Here is a 6846-nt window from a genome sequence, read left to right as displayed (position 1 = left end):
CTAATTACCACCAAACACAGATCAAGTGCGAATTTGGGTGGTGTCACTTTCAACTTTCTCGAGTTTAGTCCCTTTATAAATGGAAAAATTGCTGAATTTGCAGTATATTTACAACACACTTGGAGATTTATTTCAGTTTTGTAACTTTGTTAATGTATCCATGTAGAGAGGATCCAAGTTGAACATATTTATAGCATTTTTCTTCTCATCAAAGTCATTTAGATAAATTGCTTATGAATAGTAGTTGGCTTGTACAGTATAAATACTAAAGGTCAAGATGGTTTGGGAGTCATTTCCAGAAAATAAAGCAACAGCATACCTACCTACTAGTGTAAGGCTAGACAAAAAGATTTAAAAGTTTTGGGCGTTACACAATTATATGAGAAATTTAGTTAATGTAAATGTACTGTGACCATTTTACCTTGCAAGTTACAAATTTAAAGGGGTCTATATAGTATATACCCTTTATGAGCCCCAGACACAATGTTAGATTAACAGTTGTTTGTATCCAGTTGTCCTGGTGTAGGGGTATAAATCGTGGATCTATATGCTAAAGGTCTTGAGTTCCAATCCCAGCATAGACACTGTAATTTTTCTACATAAATTTTGATAGTCTTTTCAGTATAAATAATTCTAAGTTTTATTGTGGATTTGACATTCCCGCCAAAATGTTACAGAACAAAGGAAAGCATGCAGAACAAAGAAAATCAAGCTAGGATGATCTGGTAGGGGTGATCCGACTCAGATCACCCCTGGTAGAACAAAGGAGCTGGGATGTAATAAATATGAAGATTCTACTACAAGTATCACATAAGCTTAGCATTGAAAATGATCCCTGTAGATGAGGTTAAGGTCAGATGAACCCTGCCAGACAGACATGTACCTCGCAATCATATCTTACATCAAATATAGTTAGCCAATTCCTGAAAGTATGGGAGAAACAGACATAACCATGAAAACTTAATAGTGACAAATGAACCATAAAATGAGGTCAAGGGAAGGTGAACCCTAACCAACAGACAGACCTGTATACCTTACAATAATTTCATACACCAAATATAGTTGACCTATTGATTATAGTATCTGATAAACAGACAAAACCATGAAAACTTGACATTGACTAACGAACCATGAAAATGAGGTCATGGTCAGATGAAGCCTGCTAGAGAGATATGAAAAACTTACAATCATTCCATGCAACAAATTAGTGGCCCTATTACTTACAGTATCTGAGAAATAGACCAAACAACGAAAACTTAACATTGACCAATGAACCATGAAAATGAGGTCAAGGTCAGTTGAAACCGGCCAGTCAGACATGTGCACCTTCCAATCATTCTATACACCTAAAATAGTTGACCCGTTTCTTGAAATATCTGAAAAAGCAGATTTGATCATGAAAACTTAACCTTAATTACGGATCCATGAAAGGAGGTCAAAGTCAGGTGAAGTCTGACAGATATGTATACCTTGCAAGGGTCCCATATACAAAATAACGTTAACCTATTAGTATTTCACGACAAAAAACTATACATTTGTTTCAAGCAGTCGCTGAACCTAGAGAATGAGGTCAAGGATTATGGACATATGATAGACAGTCACGCAAGGCAATCTGGATACAAGGTATGAAGCATCAGGGTCTTCTACCTTCTGAAATATAAAGCTTTATACATGTACAAACTGTTTACACTGTCACCTCTACAAGAAAGTAATCCCCATGTGTCATAATCTGCAACTGACCCTGCAGGCGAGACAAAAAATTGACAAATTTTCATGTGACTAGATTTTAATTTGGCTAAGAAATATTGAAACATGCTGATGCCAGGACAGAGCTATACACCATATTTTCAGTTAAGTTCAACAATGCCACAATTCCCCTAAAAACCAACAAGCTTTTCATTTTATGCTGTCTCATTCAGTTACTGTTTTCTACAGTGTGTTAGTAATTTAAAATTCATCTCAGAATCATTTCTGTGCCATAAGCTTCTGGGCTTCATACAAAATGTTGTTCTGTCAATGCTTTTACACCCAAATAAACATACAAAAAGAAGCATTCAATTCTTAAATGCAAACAATAGTTGCTGAACTTAAAAGAGTACCTCTTGATAAAATTACAACTATACCAATCAGTTGCAAGAAAATTGGTATACACATGACTGGCCTTTGCTGTAAAATAAAAATAACACTAGAAGAGATTGCATGAGTTTCTTTATGATATCACATATAGTACATATTTATACAAATACAATGTACATTTTTCTCAAAAACGTAACAACAGATATCGTTAGTTAACAGTTGTTAAAATGATTAAAAAACATTGTCCCAAGAAAATAAAATTGTCAATTATAAACATTCTAAAAGTATCTAATACATTGTTCGGACACAGAAACTGATTTGCTTCAGAATGATGCTTAAATATGTGTCTGATTTTCTTAAGCATGTTGAAAAGAAAAATAAACTTCCTAAACCTATAGGATAACCTGTTTCTTATGAAATTCAGAAACCTTTTTCTTATGAGCAAGAAAAGTAAATTGGTCCAGAGTTTGGGGCTATATTTCCTGAGGAACTTTGTGTTCGAAATATTGTGCATATAAAAAATAGAGACAGAATGGTAGAATGTTCCCTTAAAATAACAATTGTCTTAATTTATGTTTTTCATAATCCAAAGGACTTAAGATTATTTCATTGTTTAAACACAAAATTTAAATAAATAGAACCAGTTACATTGTCTGAAACCCTGTTCACCAGTGACATTGTTTTTTTGAAATATTGCCAAGAAAAACTACAAATGTTTCAGTTTACCAAGAGTTATATAGTAGAGTACTACTAAATCAAACTTTAAAGCAAAAGAAAAAAAATCCAAATCATTTCCTACATTATAATAAAACATTTTTTATCTGATATGCAACTACTGATTTTTGGCCAAAAAAAATGCTACAACTGGATATTTATTCCTTTGGTATGTGAAGACATCAACTTATTAAATGAAAACAAAAATACAAAAAAAAACATTGGTACTTAGGAATACAGAGAGTATTACAAAATTTTGGCTTAAAAAACAATGTAATTCATTTTAATACTGATCAGAAAAATGGTAAAACAAGAAAACAGCAAAAATTCCATTTACAGTACAAAAATAAGATATAATTATTGCCCAGTCTGATTAAAATCAGGTCATTCCATTGTTCTTTGTTGAATAATGATATTGGTGCATTCTTAAATCCCAAAACAGCAAAGTTATAACCTATGAACCTTTATATTTAAATCAGACTGAATTATTGCCTCATTTTCAACTATAACAAGATAAGTACAATTATAAATTATCACAGTTCCAATATAATACTGTCCTGGGAAAATTCTATAATAACAATTACTGTGGATTTATTATTATTCTTTGGATAATAATTTTTTCATGGATTTCCTGAATAAAGGTGAATCAGGATTTTAAGGTGGTACATAACACTACAGGGAGATAACTCTTTAAAAATTAGCTGAACGTTTCAATCACGTTCTATTGTTAAGGAAATATTAAGCTTCTCAATGATCAAAATTAGTGTTTGTCAAACTGCTATATATCCAACGGAATTTTTCCAATAAAGTGTGTGGTTCAAGGTTTTTGAAATTTTTATATTTTTGTCAGAGGGTCAAAGTTAATATTTTGTCAAAATTTTATGAAAATTAAACGAGCCAAAGTAATTTTAGTCAAGGTGTTTGGTACCACCTTAAGTGTTCAACAAAATACAAATTTCCAGAGGCTTGAATGCAGAATTTGTCAAAACCATGAAATAAAGTGTCCATAAAAAAAACAATTTTTCTTTTTAAAATTGGTAGCAACAAAAAAATAAATAAATCAACAATATTCCATTTTGATATTATGAAATTTGAACACATTGCCTCCTCTGCAATTTTGAATTCACAAATTAAAGAGGGAAAAAATGTCCACTTGCTGCATATTTTGATAGGATAAGTGTTTTGCAAATGTAAAATGGTTAGAAGGAATTTTTCTTGATAATGTTGGAGATAATTAATACAAACTGTGATATTTTTATCGATAATAGTGAAATTCAAAAGTTTATTCAGAGCTGATTCTCATAAAAAGATATGATCAAACAATATTCTAAAGCAGTAATATTTTTATATTAAGAAATCATATCCAGCTTATTTAGTTAAATATCAATTTAATGTATTCTTGATAGGAAGAAAAAAATAATGTTCACCTTCAAATACCTTTAGAAACTAAATGGGAGACTTGCTAAGAATAGATTTAACTTCATTGACAAATGGACCAGACTTAATTTCAATTAAATATGACATTTTTACAAATTTTCTCCTGATCCTTGTGTGGTAATTTCAATGACACCCAAATAAGAGTGGAGTTATCCCAAAACCAAAATGGAAGATAATGTAATGTAATTGGTGAAACTTTACAGATAAAACACAAATAATGCTAAAATTATAATGCTGATGTTGAAACTTAATTCTTGTCAAAAAATCTAATTACCATATTTATTGATGATCACAAAATATACAACCTGATTAAAAAATATTTTTCTTCGATGAAATGTACAATTTTATGAATTTCCATCAGCTGCACATAACAGTAGCCATTTCATATATTCTTATGAGATTCTGTTATAGAATAAAAGCTATGTCAGACACCAAATCCATTAAGAGAGGTACAATTGCAAATGGCTTTATTCTGAATTCACAATCACAGAGAAAGAGTCTTGCAAATGGAAAATAATAAATTGTTTAAGAAGCTTTTTAAAATTGTTTTGTTGTCTTTAAAAGCATTTCCCTTAACAATCTAACTAAATTTAACATTTGCTTATTATATACCAAATCATAAATGATACTCTTTTAATTTATTTATTTTCAGTGGCCAACACCCATTAGGACAGCAATACATTTATCTGTACATGCAAAATAATCTTTTTTAATAATCCCACCCGTCTGGTAAAGAATATCAAATGATATGTTTTAACTTTCACCAACCTGAGTGAAGATATTACGTTTGAATTTCTACCAAATACACAAACGACAAAAATACGATCAAACCTCTAATTTTTGTCAACTTCACAAAGAAACTATATTTTTAAATATGATATACAGACATGTACAAGTGCTTATGTAAAGTTTTACAAGGGTTCAACAAGTAACAAACAGATTAAAAAGTTCATCTTTTATGCTAACTTCAGCTAGGTGTCATTGTTATGAATTGCCATAAAATGTTCATATACTGTGGATTCGTTTAAATTCATAGATTGAGGAAAAATTGCATCTTCATTGATTATAATTACATTACATGTAGTTTTCATTGTAATACATTATTTTGATTGGCTAACAGCAATCACCCGTCATTTTGAAGTTAACCTTCATTTCCAAATGAAATGTAACAGTCATGATGACATGAGCTTCCACAATAAAGTGCACAGGTAAATTGTTTACCTATACCCATGAAAATTGGTATCCAACGAATAATAAAGAATCCACAGCGCTACTTTAAAATGTTAAAAAAGTAACTATCCACATCCTGATTTTAGTTTTACTAGATTAAAGCAACTGGTATATCTGAAAATCTACAGAGATCATTTTAAACTGCAAGTTTTTGAAGATTGCCCAAAAATTCTACTGAAAAAGTTTTGTTTCATTCATAAAATTAAAACTCCTCTTCTATCCAAAGAGAAAATTCGTTGAGATAATAAACTTCCATAATCTTTTTCTGAATATAAAATTCATCTTCTTATAAATGTGGAATGTGTCCATGGGACACAGATGATGCCCCCGCTTGTATATCATATAAAATTATAAACGGACATAACTGAAGAACGGTAAAAGTGACCCTACACAAATTTGAACTTGATCTGAGTTTTTTGGTAATAAGTATTGTGTATAAGTTTCATAAAATTGGGTTGGGGCAAACCTAAGTTAGAGAACGGAAACGAAAAATTCAGCAATTTTTCCATTTCTAAAGGGGCATAACTCTAGAACGGTTAAAGTGACACCACCATAATTCAAACTTGATCTGTATTTTGTGGTAATAAGCATTGTGCATAAGTTTCATAGCATTTGGTTGAGGCAAACTAAAGTTAGAGAACGGAAACATAACTCTAGAATGGTTAAAGTGACACCACCAAAATTCAAACTTGATCTGTGTTTTGTGGTAATAAGCATTGTGTATAAGTTTCATAACATTTGGTTGAGGCAAACCAAAGTTAGAGAACGGAAACCAACTTTGGGACGTACATACGGACAAGGGTAAAACTTCTGGCGAGGGCATAAAATATACAGCAGTTGGAAAGATTTCAGGATGTAAATCGAGACAATATAACAAGATTTGGCAAATATGGAAAATGTCACTGGCCAGATAAAACATTTCATTTCCATCCTAACAACGGATGTTTTGGTGATCAACAATTATTACATCACACACAAACAATACTAGTATTTTACTAAAACAGATCTTTTTTTCTAAACAAAGCACTTTGCAATACAGATAGATTAGATAAGTTAATATTGTCAATGATATCTTCGAACAATAACATTTACCTATGGATAATCTTTAAATAACATTATAATATTGATAAAAGTCTTACTGATGTTAAACATGTACATGTATTAGAAATACATTTTTCAAAAGAAAAGTATAAGAAACTTTTCTGGTTTTTCTAACAAAAGGTATATGTGTGTTTAGAGTTTCTCAACCTACACTAATTTTGAACTACGACTAACTTTTTCATGACATTTCTTCAAAATCTTTGCAGTCAATATATTAGTTGTAACCACTATTCAACTTATTTGATCAAAATACATCAACAAATTTATAAAACCATGATGATCATTGTT

This window comes from Mytilus californianus, unplaced genomic scaffold (genome assembly GCF_021869535.1).
Source record: "Mytilus californianus isolate M0D057914Y unplaced genomic scaffold, xbMytCali1.0.p SCAF_3, whole genome shotgun sequence".
Lineage (NCBI taxonomy): Eukaryota > Metazoa > Mollusca > Bivalvia > Mytilida > Mytilidae > Mytilus > Mytilus californianus.
This window is presented reverse-complemented; position numbering follows the sequence as displayed.